At 39.4% G+C, this 15,627-nt stretch overlaps 1 protein-coding gene across 1 annotated transcript in view; it reads right to left on the bottom strand.

Annotated features, from left to right (window-relative positions):
* unc5db (unc-5 netrin receptor Db) overlaps window positions 1–15,627 on the bottom strand; it is a 338,470-nt gene that overhangs the window by 35,707 nt on the left and 287,136 nt on the right. The window lies entirely within an intron of this gene.

Genomic DNA, 15,627 nt, shown 5'->3' with positions numbered 1-15,627 from the left:
GAAACTACTCAAGCGCCTTCACCTAGCTGTGAGGCTAAGAAGGCTACCACACAGACTAGCGCTTCCTAGCATGTTCCTGACCAGTGCCAGATCCATCGTTCACAAAATTAGTGAATTTAAGCTGCGGATCGCCACCAACAGCTTCATCCGGAATTGCAGTATTTTTGTCAAGACAGAGTCTTGGCTTCCCCGACCCCGCAGTCCAACTAGCAGGACGCACGCTACACCGGCACGACAGATACGGAGACTAAAAACGGGTGGGGGACTATGCGCTGCAATAACAGCAGAATCATTGACACACACTGCTCACCCGATATAGAGTTTCTAGCAGTATCGGATAGACCCTTCTATCTACCGAGAGAGCTAACTGTGTTCATTGTGATTGCTGTTTACGTTTCACCGGATGCTAACGTTAGCATAGCGCTAAATCTCCTGCTCGCTGCTATCAATAAACAGCAGCTTGCACACCCCGACGGAGCTTTTATTGTCGCCGGCGAATTTAATCAAGCATGTTTAGGGACTGTACTTCCCAAATTCATTCAATACGTGGACTGTGCAACCAGGGGGAAAAACACTGGACCGTGTGTACATTAACATCAAACATGGCATACAGAGCTTCCCCCCTCCCTCCACCTAGCTGGATCCGACCATCTCTGTCTGTCCCTCACCCCTCCGAGAAACAAAGCCTGCAACAAGGACAATACAAACATCTTTGTTCTCTTCTATCCTCACTGTAAAATGTGAACCTGGAGTGCCACGTCCAAATTCCTTGTCACAATATGTTCAACCCATTTTGTAACAATGACAATAAAGGTCTATTCTATGCTATTCTAGTACGAAATGCTAACTGACACAAGAAGCTAACCTGCATTGGATCCCTGTTAGCTTAAGATGTAATTTTAAGGTTCTGTTGGTAGTATACGAAATTATGCATAGACTAGCTCCCTTATATATTTCAGATTTAATTTCCCTCTATGTTCCGGTTCGGAGCCTTTGCTCTGAAAATGCTGGTCTACTAGTGATTCCAAGAGCCAAGAAGAAATCCGCAGTTTCGATTGTGTTCTCCATTCGGGCCCCGGTGCTGTGGAATGCTCTTCCCTCTGAGATTCGATCTGCAACCTCAGTGGAAATGTTTAAATCGAAGCTTAAAACACACTTATATTCTATTTCATATGAATAACCTATATTTTATGTTGACAATATAAGGGGATGGTGTAATAATAGTCTGTAGTTGGAGATAGTCTGACAAGTTGGCCGTTTTGGATGTAAATCTCTCAGAATTTAGTCTAATGAAAATAACTTGTTTTTATATTCCTAAATACAAAAACAATCTTTCTCACACACACACACACACACACACACACACACACACACACACACACACACACACACACACACACACACACACACACACACACACACACACACACACACACACACACACACACACACACAATAATCAGTCTAATTATATCTCTTGTATGTTTACCAATCTTATATTCTTTTATTGTGAAGTCGTGCTCATGTGTGTACTGTTTTCACTGACGTATAATAAACCACGCCCACCGTTTGGGCTCTCTCTTTCCTTTTTTCAACCAACATAAGAGCCTCATGAGTACTTTGCAGCTGCTATCACGATGTAGTTTTTAACAATATATGTATTTTATCTGTGTAAAAACAGCCACCAAAGAGTCTTAATAATGACTATCTTTGACATAGTCTTTGATCTGTGCAGCCCTTTGAGACTCTGTGATTAAGGGCTATACAAATAAACATGACTGGACTTGACTTGACATATAGTGGTCAAATAATACACACTGGGGCTTTAATCTAATCTATTCTATGTGTTGTGTCACTTTTAGAATGCCTAAAGGCTTCAAATACCTATAAAATGGACATCAAATCCCCCGTCACATCCTGGATTCAGAGGTAAAAATAAATAAATACAAGCATCTTTATTTCCCTTTATGAGAAAGCATGTTTTATATAAAAAAATCTTTAATACACTTCCATTGCTGCTCGGTTCAATCCAAAGAAACACATACAACATGAAATATTCATGCCAAGCCATACATCAATGAAATGAATGCTTTATAGATTGACGTTCTTTTTACCACTGAAGGGAAAACAACAGTTGGTGAACAATCTCTAGAGACCAAAAAAAAAAGAAAAAAATCGTTCCCTATGTCGGTACATAACATAACACAAAACAGTCACCGCAAACAACACCGAGTTTTATTTATGAGACGACAGCATTCTAAGCACTTCATTATTTTCGACTGGAGGGGAAAAATTGGTGATACCTTGCTTTTCCTCCTCATTTCCATTCCAACGTTACGATAGAGTCTAGCATTTGTTCCTACGTGTGGCGACCAATTTCAAATAACTATCCGGATATGGTAAAGCTGGTATCTCGCTGTGCGGTACAGGGTTGCCACCAATGTTCCCTGTAATTTTCCACGGGTCTGAGCGTTCACACAAAGTCTGTGAGCAACGCTTGAAACAACAGTGAGCCACCATAATCCCAAGTGTGGCAAGATACTTAATTATCAAATATGTCCAAAACTTGACATCTAATTACATTTTGCTGAGTTTCCGGCAATGCAAAATGATTTTTCTCTTTTGAATGAATTGACTCATGTACTATTGCAAAGGTTGTGAGGCCTACAAACGTCGTTTGTTCTTACAATTCTTTCACAAGATATCCATTTCTTTTTGTTTTCTGATATATTTTGTCGCATAATATTCACATTTTTGGGGGATTATTTAGTCGGTTGTAAGATACAGATCTGTACTTAATCACATTTTTTTGTGGAAGTACAATGTTGGCCTGATATAATTGGAAATTATTTGAATGCAACACAAACTTTTTATTCTTTTTTCGGTGTGTTTTTTTTTACTTTTTTTTATTCCTTAAAAAAAAAATCTCATTGTGTTTATTTTTTCCGAGCTATTACTTTTTTCTTGTTCTCTCTTTACTTTTTTCCCTACATTTCTTTTTTTTCTTTTTTTCTGGCTTTTTTTCTAAATTTTTCCTTCTTCTTTTCTCTTCCTTTTCTTTCTTTTTTTCCTCAGCTTTTCACTAATTTTTCATTTTGGTATTTTATTCTTTTTTGTTCTATTCCCCCCTTCCTTTAAGTCATTTTGTGCATAATTTTACATAATATTTGGTCATGTTGGGATTAAAGAAGCAAAAACAACCTGAAGAGCCGTTTAGGACCCTTTTTAGTGAGCCGAGAAAATTACAAGTACAAGTTGCTTATGTTTTCATGGTTTGGCCAGGGGTGCGACTTATACTCTGGTGCGACTTCTATGCGAACTGATCAATACATTATCATATCATTGAGTTTTACATTTGTATTACCGGTACATCATTTCACATGTTATTTTCAGTTGCCTGCCCCATTTTTCACAACTTGAAAACACAATAAGACGACTCATCGCAAAACAAAAAACATTGTTGTAGTATTAAGGATTGATAATCAGAATATATAACTGAACAACACTTTAAAATTAATTTTATTATAAATCTACTTATAACATTCATTGCATGTATATGCCATCACTGTTTTCCATCTGCCATCAGTATGTACCTGTATTGACTCATCTTCATTCATGCAATGTTTGCGTTGCTTCGTCTGCTACAAGCCACGTAAACTCCTCTTTCCACGATGCTTTTAATGTATGTTTACGTTTTGTAGCGTCATACATTTTGTTAGCTTCTTTTGAATCTTTCTTCTGGGGCTAAGGTGTTGGCTTAATTCCTGGTAAGGATATGTCTGAGTGTGCAGTTTCCTCATGCGTGAGAAGATAAGCAGGACATTGTGGTTCAGCCTTTAAGCATTTTTATTTCTCTAAAGCAAGCAAACACGGCTCCACTCAATACAACATGGCAGTTAACAATTAGTAAAACGAAAAATGGTGCGTGCATAACAACGTCACATAATGAAAAACGTCTTACTGCAATACCACGGGTGAGAGCGCTATTAAATTGACAAATCTTAACAATTCCTAACCACTTCTCCATTTTTGTTGTGTTCTCTGTGCGTCTACTTTGGAAAATGATATCCAAATGCACGACCTTAAAACGCTCGGGAAAGTCTGGAAGCACAAAATTATTCGATGCAGGCTTCTGATTGGCTGCCGAGTATGCAAATTGCCAAACAAACCGAAATTCCGAAATTTCCAAACAAACCGAAATTCCAAAATTTCCAAAACAAACGAAGATTTTGAATTTGGAATAAAACGTTTTATTTGTTTAAAAAAAAAAAAAAAGTCTGGAAGCACAAAGTTATTCGATGCAGGCTTCTGATTGGCTGCCGAGTATGCAAATTGCCAAACGAACCGAAATTCCGAAATTTCCAAACGAACGAAGATTTTGAATTTGGAATAAAACGTTTTATTTGTTAAAAAAAATAAAGTCTGGAAGCACAAAATTATTCGATGCAGGCTTCTGATTGGCTGCCGAGTATGCAAATTGCCAAACGAACCGAAATTCCAAAATTTCCAAACAAACCGAAATTCCAAAATTTCCAAAACGAACAAAGATTTTGAATTTGGAATAAAACCTTTTATTTGTTAAAAAAATAAAAAAGTCTGGAAGCACAAAATTATTCGATGCAGGCTTCTGATTGGCTGCCGAGTATGCAAAGTGCCAAACGAACCGAAATTCTGAAATTTCCAAACGAACGAAGATTTTGAATTTGCAATTAAACGTTTTATTTGTTAAAATATATATATATATATATATATATACTAAAGAATTTTTTTTTTTTCTTGAAAAAGTTGTCGTCCCCCCCTGGCGGAGACGATTTGTAATTTGTACGCCCGACGTCCGGGCAGACGTTATTTCAGATACTGCTTATTGCCAATAAAACGCTATTTGGTATTACAGTTGAACACCGTTGTTAAAAAAAAAATGGTAGTTGGCAAACTATTGCAAAATGTCCATTTTTGAGCTTTGAAAAATATTGTGCATTTTTAGCTTCACTCTCCACTTCAACCTCCCAAATCTGACCATAATCAGCTGTTTTATATGGCCCAGGTTGGGCGTTCACAAAATATATGTGATTATATAATGTAACGGGCACAGTGAGAACAAATAATGTGCTCCAGGCAGATACCTGAGGAGCAATATTTTCTCTGCTCTCGTTAAAATGATAAGAAACACAGTACAGGCTCTGTTACTAGCAACAACAATGAAGGATGAAAAACTCAGCTGGCCAGGTTCTGGTCACTGACCTTTTTATGATGTCCTATTTTATTGTCCCCGTACACAAAAGTACAAACCACAGAGTTGTAAAATGATTTCTATTATTATCTAAACATTTAGTATAACCAACAACAGGCTGTACTTGCTCAAGACACACCACAGGAAATGGTGCCCCTATGACCCAAGTGGTTAGGGGATACAATAGCTAACAAATGATGCATATTTATTGCCCAAGCTATTAATGACTACAATGGAACCTCGGTTTTCGAACGCCTCTCAGTTCGAACAAATCGGATTCCGACCAAAAATTTCGAGAAATTCTTGCTTCGCTGTTAGGTCAAAAAATCGGAGTTTGAACGCCGGTAATGCGTGAGTGCGTACGCTAGGGTGCGATGCTGAGCGGCGTACGGGTGTAGTTATTCGTTTTGCTTTCGCTTTTAATATAGGTGTACGAAGTGTTTTAGCCCCTAATTATGCCTCCGAAGAAAGTCAGTGCAAGCAGCAAAGTTGCTACGGGTGAAAAAAGAAAAGTAGTGCGCACAACTATTGCATTTAAGAAAGAAATAATAGCTCCACCGTCCACCTGCGCCTTCTGCTGACCACCACAAATGTAAAAAATCCTATTCATAATTCTCTTCTTTATCCTTTTTTTTTAATTTTTACACATTCATGTTAGCGTAATCTTTCGTACGGAAGATTACGATAACGCGAACGTACGATTAGCCTGGGTTAGCTTCATGTTTACGTTAAACATTCAGGGTGTTGGAACGGAGCCCAATTTTCAGGGTGTTGGAACGGAGCCCCCTTTCCAATGAATTGCTCACCACTTGTTGTGGAGACCCGGGTGCTAAATGACTTGTAAAAGACCTGATTTTTTTATTTTTACACGTTCATGTTAGCGTAATCTTTCGTACGGAAGATTACGAAAACACGAACGTACGATTAGCCTGGTTTAGCTTCATGTTTACGTTAAACATTCAAGGTAGACATTCAGGGTGTTGGAATGGATTAAAACAATTTACATTATTTTTAATGGGAAAAATGATTTCAAATCAATTCAAAATGATGAACAAATCGGTTTTCGAACAGAGTTCCAGAACGGATTATGGTCGAGAACCGAGGTTCCACTGTATCTAAAAACATCTTTTGGCAAGGAGCAGTACAAAAAGTACTGTGAGGACTCATTTATTCATTTTCCAACTGTTTATGTTCAAGAGGCTTGTGGGGGTACTGTAGCCTATCCCAGCTTTATTTTCACAATTTTCGTAGTACGGTATAGCTAAGTACTAATAACTGTTGGACGGAATAAAAGCATTATAATAGGTGTTACTGCTTTATATTCATAACATTCAATAACTTCACTCAGTCGGATACGGACATTGTAATTCACGCGTTTGTTCCCTCCCGTCTCGATGACTGTAATGCACTACTCTCCGGTCTCCTGAAGTCCAAAATCAAGAGCCTTCAGCTGTTACAAAATGCTACAGCGAGGCTTTTAACTAAGACAAGAAAGTTTGATCACATTACCCCGATTTTAGCTAACCTGCTTTGGCTCCCTGTTAGCTTAAGATGTGATTTTAAGGTTCTGTTTGTATTATACAAAATCATACATGGAACTGCTCCCTCATATGTTCCGGTCCGGAGCCTTCGCTCTGAAAATGCTGAGATCTACAGGTTCAAGAGCGTTCTCCATTCGGGCCCCGGTGCTGTGGAATGCTCTTCCCCCTGAGATTAGATCTGCAAGCTCAGTGGAAATGTTTAAATCTAAGCTTAAAACACACTTCTATTTCATAGCATATGAATAACATATATTTTATGTTGACAATATATGTGTGAATAAGGGAGTGTGGAAAGACGTCCATGTGACAAAAGTCTCTTTCCCATACTGGGGATGACGTCATTTATAAGGAGGGAGATGAGGACGGTTTACTGTGGTTTCTTCATGTACGATATGTTTTCTTTAACAGACTCGTTTGCTGTGTCGCGAGCGTGTTGGTAGTAGCATTTTGCTACCCTTCACAAGCACGGTTTGGGATTAAAGTTATAATATTATTATTGAAGCTTTGAAAACTCTCTCGGTGTACAGTCTTTCTTTGTAAATATGTGTAACCCATGTATAATATGTATTTGCAACTGTATATTTTTGTAATGTATTTATTTGAGACACTTATTCTGATATGTTTTGCGAATTAAAAAAGAGGGGCGGAGCAAACGCGGGCTGACGGGATGTGGGGTAAAGGTGAGTGAGACCTGTTGTCGCGGCGGACAATAGTGGATATATATTTTTCCCACCCTTACCTTTGGAAATATAGACTTTTTTTCGGGTACCCGGACTCTGCAGGTCTGCATCAAACCTTAAGTACCGGTATCATTTTCTGTTCATTTTGCCGGCTGTGGTTTTTGGACTGTGTACTTTATAATCAGTTACAATCGCGGGTAATTTTGTGATTGTGTTACATGTTTTAATGTGGGCACATGCGGCTTATATACAGGTGCAGCTTGTATAAGTACAAAATCGGTTTTCCTCTTAAAATGTGGTAGGTGCGGCTTATAATGAGGTGCGCTCTATAGTCTGGAATTTACGGTAATTGTATTTGTATTTTTTGGGGGGGTTTGAGGATGGGTATTTGAGGTAGCGTAGGATTGTTGATGTTGATGTGAAAAAGGTATGGACTCTATGGACTATACGGCTCAATGGAGACCTAACCATTGTGGATCTCCTGGGCCCTGAGAAGAGTATATTTAAATTAAACAAATCATAAATAAAGTCAGCACTTGCTCACGTATGTCGTACTAAGTGGGTAGTCCTTTAGCGCACGTTTTATGCTAATAGCATTCGAGCATGGGCTTTCCGGTTCTCTCATAAACACATCTTAACGTAGCGCCGTATGAATATTATGATAATGTTATTGGAGCTGAGTGTTCCTTTGTGGCTACTGTGTATTTTAACAAGACATGGATTTTATTGGCGCCACATATTTGGTGGGATTTGACATTTTTAAAACCCTTACTTTCTTTTTGTTCTTTAGCTGAGACGAAAGACGAGCACGGTTATCGGGAATGAGAGACCAGATACGACAAAAAAGAAAGTATTCTTCATATAATGACCATTTTGAAAAAAATGATATGTACAAATAACACGAAAAATGCAATTAATCACGAAAAAATACATTCAAAAGTATATTAACTACCGTAAATTCCGGACTATAAGCCGCTACTTTTTTTCAAACTTTCAACCCTGCAGCTTATTCAGTGATGCGGCCAATTTATGTAATTTTTCTAATGGCCGCCAGCGGCGCTCGAGTACAAAATGTAAGATTTAGACCGGTGGAATATATGCGCCGAGGAAGACTGCAACTTCTTGGCTTGTGCACAAATTGAATTAGCGTAAACATACCCTCATCATGCAGAATGCAAAAAGAAAGGCACATGACGCAGCTTTCAGGCTAAAAGTAATCGAGCAGTCCGATGAAGAAGGAAACACAGCTACTGCACGTAAACTTTACCAGCCCCGTTTATTGTGTTGCGAGCGTTTTGCTAGCGTGTTTTGGAATAAGGGAGCGTGGTACGACGTCTATATGACAAAGTTTCTTCCCGACACTGAAGAAGACGACTTTGATGGCTTCAGTTCGAAGGAGGAAGATGAGGACGGTTTACCGTGATTTTTACAAGTACGGTATGTTTTTTTAACTGGCCCGTTTACTGTGTTGCGAGCGTGTTGCTAGCGTGTTGCTACCATTAACTCCCCTGCCACAGGCACCGTTTGGGATGAAAGTTATATTATTATTATTAAAGCTTTGAAAACTCTCTCGTTGTACCGTCTTCCTTTGTAAATATGTGTAACCGTGTATAATATGTATTTGCAACTGTATATTTTAGTAATGTATTTATTTTAGAGACTTATTCTGATATGTTTTGCATGGGCAAATCAAAAAGAAGGGGCGAAAACAACGGGGGCTGACGGGAAGTGAAGTAAAGGTGAGACGTGTTTGTGGACGTGGCGGACAATAGTGGATATATATATTTTCCCACCCTTACTTTTGGAAATATACACTTTTTTCCTTGGATTACTTTCAACTGGACCAGGACTCTGCAGGTCTGCATCAAACCTTAAGTACCGGTATCATTATCCGTTTATTTTGCCGGCTGTGATTTTTGGACTGTGTACTTTAATGAAGGACATTCAGTTTCAATCGCGGGACTTAAAGTCTGGTTTGTGTTAATTTTGTGTTTGTGTTACATTTTCAATGTGGGCGCATGCGGCTTACATACAGGTGCGGCTTGTGAAAGTACAAAATCGGTTTTCCTCTTAAAATGTGGTGGGTGCGGCTTATAATCAGGTGCGCTCTATAGTCCGGATTTTACGGTATATTCAAAAAGAAAAAGAAAAAAAAACGGTAACCCAGGATTGACAAACTGCAAGTATTGCTATGAAGGAATAATTCATAAACCCTAAAATTCAAATCTCCGCCAACTCGACCAGATAGACAGACGCACAAATCCTCCGTATTAGAAGTAATTCAATCATGGTAAATCTTCTTTAATTCATAAGTTTTTTGGTACATTTCCTTTTCTATGAATAAAACGCAATATTAAACTTGATTTCTTGTCTAAAGGTGTTATCCGCAATATGAAATTTTGCTACTATCTACCGCCATGAGTCATGATCGCAGTCTCGGTCAAGTCATTCCTCAAGTAATGATAAACTCTTCTTTTTTCAGATTTTGGGGGTATGGGTTGGTGTTTGGACTGTATCTGAATCATTTTTTATCAATTAATCCCGTCATGTTTTTTAAAATTTAAGCTTTTTTAAGAGTCATAGACTAGTTTGTGTCTTTTATCCTCAAAGACAATACATACAACTTGACACAACCAATGAATAGTGTTTTTTTGAAAACAACATTTTTAACATTCTTGAAACTTGTGTTGTGTTTTTGTAATATCCAAGACAAGTTCATCTCTTTGATGAATCCATTAGGTGATTTTTCAGGTGCAAACTCAATGTAACTTGGTTAATAAGTGTTTTTGTAAGCATCAAAGACAGTAAAACACATTTAACGCATTTTCAGAAGCATTTTCCGAGTGCCCAAATGTAAAAATACCTTATTTTGGTTTTGTTAAAAAAAAAAAAAACTTTAGTAAGATTTTGGCGCTGCTCACTGGTAAGTATCAAGCCTCTGGGAATAGTTTCAGTACGATACATGGCAGGAGTGGCTTTGATCATATTTTCTTTCACATATTGAGGAAGCCCAACTTCCAGTGTTGCTTCCTGTATTCAGCGATTGAGAGTGTGTAGTAAAGCAGTGTGGTAAGAGGAGCGAAGATATGGATAAGTCCAGACACTTAACGCTTCAGCAGTTTTATTCTTTCTAAAAAAGGTGACAAAGTCACGTCGTCATCGTCTGGTCAGAGAGGGATGACGTATAGTGCGCGTCCGCAGGAATGCAATCGCCAGGCTGACCGAAGCTGCGTGACTTCGTCACCGGAAACATAGGGCGCTTGAGAAGTTCTTGCAAAGCTCATGCATCGTTCATACAAAAGATCAGAGTTCTTGCAATAAAATTTTATTTTGCAAGTAAAGGGCCCTTGCGTTTATCGAAAGGATTGTTTAGACTTCGGAGGTATCTCATATGAAAAAAAAGCACTGAAGAGAAAATAAATTGCATCCTGTAACAAAATAGCAATTTTTTTCTCCGATGTTTTTTTGTAAATCAGTAGCTTAGCATTGTTCAACTGTTGTTTACTAAAGAAGGGCAAAAGATAGAAAGATAATTTTTTTGGGCTGTTTTTTTTTTTTAACTATGTTTTAATAATGGGCAGCACGGCGGCGCAGTGGTTAGCGCATGTGCGGCCCAGTTCATGTCATGGGAACCTCCTGCGTGGGTTCAAATCAGCTCCAGACTTCCTGTGCGGAGTTTGTATGTTCTCCCCGTGCTTGCGTGGGTTTCCTCCGGGTACTCCGGTTTCCTCCCACATTCCAAAAACATGCATTTCAGGTGAATTGGCCGGTCCAAAATTGTCCCTCGGTGTGAATGAGCGAGTGAGTTGTCTGTCCCCGTGTGCCCTGCGATTGGCTGGCAACCAGTTCAGGGTGTCCCCTGCCCACTGCCCGGAGATGGCTGGGATGGGCTCCAGCTCCCCGCGACCCTAATGAGGATAAACGGCACAGCTAATGAGATGAAATGAGATAAGATGTTTTAATAATGTAATAACAATTTAATAATTTAATAGATAATAATTTAAATATATTTTTTTTATAATGCATTGATTTTAAATGAAAAACAATACACTAAATTGATTGGAAAATTGCCTTGCTTTTTTTTTTGTTTGTTTGTTTTGCGTTGACCAATAATAATATACTGTACATCAATGAGTCTGAAGTTTGCAATAGTCTGTGGTCTGTGCAGCCCTTTGAGACTCCTTGTGATAAAGGGCGTCAGAAATAAACATGACTTGACTTGACTTTGACCATTTTCAGGCTACTCTAAAATAAAAAAACAAGGACAAGCATAAAATCACACTCCAACCCTCTTCCCCCTTCCCCCTTTCTTTCCTCATAATGTGTTATGAGTCCTAGAAAAGCGATGCTAAAAGTATATATAAAGTACCGTATTTTCCGCACTATAAGGCGCACCTAAAAGCCTTTATTTTTTTAAAAAGCTGACCATGCGCCTTATAATACAGTGCGCCTTATTTATGGATCAATATTAAGTCGCAAAGTCTTGCAAATAATGCAGCAGCCGCCGACTAGATTTTCCCCCGAACACAAAGTTGTCCGCGGTGTATGCTGGGATTTATTTACCGGCGTTTCATTGGCTAACCAAAGTGTCAATCATCATTTGAATCATCACTATTGGCTAAAGTTATTCGCAGGTAAAGGGGGCGGATTTATCATTTACAGGCTGGCATAGGCTAAAGGGGCAAAACAAAGCCTGCAATTGGCCGAAAAAGATGAATGTGAATAGCAAGTTGGGTTGACGGCATAGAGAAAACAGTATTTTACTATTCTGTACTGTATTTGTAAATATTTTACTCTCCTGGATTTACTACACTCACGGATATAAGAGGACCATGGTTGCACATTATTATGAACACAATGACTTCGGTGAGCTACTCCGCCTATATATTTTCCCTGTATCTTGTTTCAGACTGAACTCGATGTTTCTGTGATAAGTGGTGCAGATAAAGGATGGAATGGAGTGTCTATTTTTATATTAAACTAAATTCCAAGTGTTTATTGTCATATGCACAGTAAAGTTGCGAGCGAAAAAGAAAATAGAAACTAAGGAATGGTTGGCATTTCTTGAATCCCAAGACTTTAACCTTCCGAATGATATTTGGAACGATGCATTTGAGTGACATCGTACGGACACCGCATCCGCACGTGTCTACGACACGTATTTGCTTCTTTGCAAGCTTTGGGAATGTTAAGGAGGTAATAAGTTGGACTGAACTATCTGACTGTTTTGTCAACGTTCCCATATTAGCGCCTTATAATCCGGTGCGTCTTATGTATGTCAAATATAGGACCAAAAACTATTTTTTCGGGGTGCGCCCTATAACCCGGTGCGCCTTATACTGCGGAAAATACGGTATATGGAAATTTATATTTTTTGGAATACAAATTATAAAGGCTTTTTGAACTCAGTTTGACATTGTTAACACATACTCAATAAAGACAATTTTCTACTTTAAAATTTTAGGAAAAGGAAAGACAATTCACAGCAAAAATCGTTACGATTTCATTCAAACATGAATGAAAAATAGAACAGTGTGATGATGATGCATGAAAACGAACGCCAGCCCGTAAAGATTGCATATATCTTCCATTTTCTATGCTGTGTAAATCATATTTGCGGTAATAACAGACACAGGGAGACCGCGAACAGCCTTTCTCTAAATAACGAGCGCTAAAAACGAACCACAAAAGCCGAGGGCAAATGCCAGTGAGTCATTATAGTGACCTGCACGTGGCTTGCTTAAACTCTTTGTCCTTTTTATATTTACATTACGACATAAGTGATTCTTGTGTCCTCATTATTTTCAGTTCGTTGCTGAGTTGTCATCGCCCCGATGATTCTGAGGTCATGGGATCAACCCTTCCTGTTTGGAGTTTGCATGTTCTCCCCGTGCTTGCGTGGGTTTACTCCAGGCACTCCGCTTTCTGCCCACATTCCCAGAAACTGTCATAATTACCGATGTGATGCACCTGTACCCGCTCCTTTGGCGCCAACTGCCTCGGACTCTGATTGGCTCTCTGTCCCTATTTAAACGCACTCATATTTGTCCCCTTTTGTCAGTCCATCTGCGAACCTCAGTTTACTCTAGGCTAGCATTTTTCGACCCTGACTCCCTCCTGTTTTTGCTCCCCTCTGTTCCCCGGCTTCGGCCCGTTTTTTATCCTGACCACGTTTACTCCCCTCTCCTGGCTTTTGACTCGTTTCTGACCCCAACCGCGTTTTTGCTCTCTCGTCCTGGCTACTGAGCCTTTTTTTCCGTTCCCGACACCGCCATCGCTCGCCACGGAAGTCCCACTTCCGCGTTCCGATCACCGGGTCGTGGGTGCAACCCATTCCTTTTTCCAATAAAACTGACTAATAGCTGAGAGAGAGAGAGAGAGAGAGAGAGAGAGAGAGAGAGAGAGAGAGAGAGAGAGAGAGAGAGAGAGAGAGCGAGCGCAAAAGAGAGCAAAAGAGAGAGAGAGAGAGGGAAAAGCGATGACAAGAGAGATAGCAAGAGAGAGAGAGAAAGCAAAAAGCAGGTGAAAGAGATAGAGAGAAAGCAAAAAAAGAGATAAAAAGAAAAGTGAGAGAGAGAGAGAGAGAAAAGTGAGAGAGAGAGAAAGCGAAAATCAAGATAGAGAAAAGCGAGAGAGAAGGAGAGAGAGCAAGAGAGAGAGAGAGAGAGAGAGAGAGAGAGAGAGCGACAGAGAGAGAAATACAAGTACAACGTTGGTGAGAGGTACCTGGCTTTGGCAACATCAATGACAAATTTCAACCTGCTTCCCTCAGCGTTGTCTCGCGGGCCAGATTCAATCCCTTAGCGGGCCTGATCCGGCCCGCGGGCCGCTTGTTTGACACCCTTGCTATAAATCCCGATTTGTGTGAGTGTATGTGACCTATAGGCCTCTAAACGGCTGAACCGATTTATGTGAAATTTTATACAGTTATACGTGAAGCGTCTGATAGTGTCTTTAGTTAGGTTTCGCGTGAAGACACCCCACAAAGTTGTTTTTGAAAACACAGAGAAGAAAACAAAACAAATCATCCAAGTACCGTATTTTCCGCACTATGAGGCGCACCTAAAAGCCTTTATTTTTTTCAAAAGCTGACCATGCGCCTTATAATACAGTGCGCCTTATATATGGATCAATATTAAGTCGCAAAGTCTTACAACTAAGGCAAGCAGCCGCCGACTAGATTTGCCCCCAAAGGCGAAATAGTCCGCGGTGTATGCTGGGATTTATATACCGGCATTTCAATTCCTAACCAATGTGTCAATCATCATTTGAATCAGTCACTATTGGCTAAAGTTAATCGGAGGTAAAGGAGGCGGATCCTTTTTATCATTTACAGGCTCGCATAGGCTAAAGGGGTGAAACAAAGCCTGCAATTGGCCGAAAAAGATGAAGTTGGGTTGCACTACGGCATAGAGAATTTGTTTTTACTATTCTGTATTTGTAAATATTTTACTCTCCTGGATTTACTACACTCACGGTTGTAAGAAGACCATGGTTACGTATCATTATTGAACGTGATGGCTGCAAGAGAACTTAGGTGAGCTATGCGGCTTTATATTTTCCCGGTATCTTGTTTCAGAACGATCTTGATGTTTCTGTGATGAGTCTATTTTTAAACTAAATTCAAATCAAAGTGTTTATTGTCATATGCACAGTAAAGAACCCCGTTTTCCTGCACAATAAAATTCTTACTTTGCTGTCCACACAGTTGCCAGCAAAAAACAAAATGGAAACCAAGAAATTATATTTGGAACGATGCATTTGAGTGATTGGTGACATCGTACAGACACTGTTTCCGTACATGTCTGAGACACGTATTTGCTTCTTTGCAAGCTTTCGGAATGTTAAGGGGGTAATAAGTTTGACTGAACTATCTGACTGTTTTCTCGATGTTCCCATTATAGCGCCTTATAATCCGGAGCGCCTTATGTAGGGAAAATATAGGAGCCAAAACTATTTTTGGGGGTGCGCCTTATAGTGCGGAAAATACGGTAACACAGATTCTTTGTGTCCTGTGTAGATGATACATTTTGGGAAACGAGATAGGGGGAGCATATAGACAACCGTTTTCAAGCTGATTTTCGAACGTGAAGATCTTTTAATCCATAGTTTCCTCGTTTAACGGGCCCCTTTGTGCTCAATTATATTCCTCAACCGTATTCCCGCACGTTTTCTT

Source organism: Urocampus carinirostris, chromosome 5 (genome assembly GCF_059441175.1).
Source record: "Urocampus carinirostris isolate Australia breed hairy pipefish chromosome 5, RoL_Ucar_1.0, whole genome shotgun sequence".
Lineage (NCBI taxonomy): Eukaryota > Metazoa > Chordata > Actinopteri > Syngnathiformes > Syngnathidae > Urocampus > Urocampus carinirostris.
The sequence above is the reverse complement of the archived record's forward strand: the minus strand, read 5'-3'. Positions and strand labels throughout refer to the sequence as shown.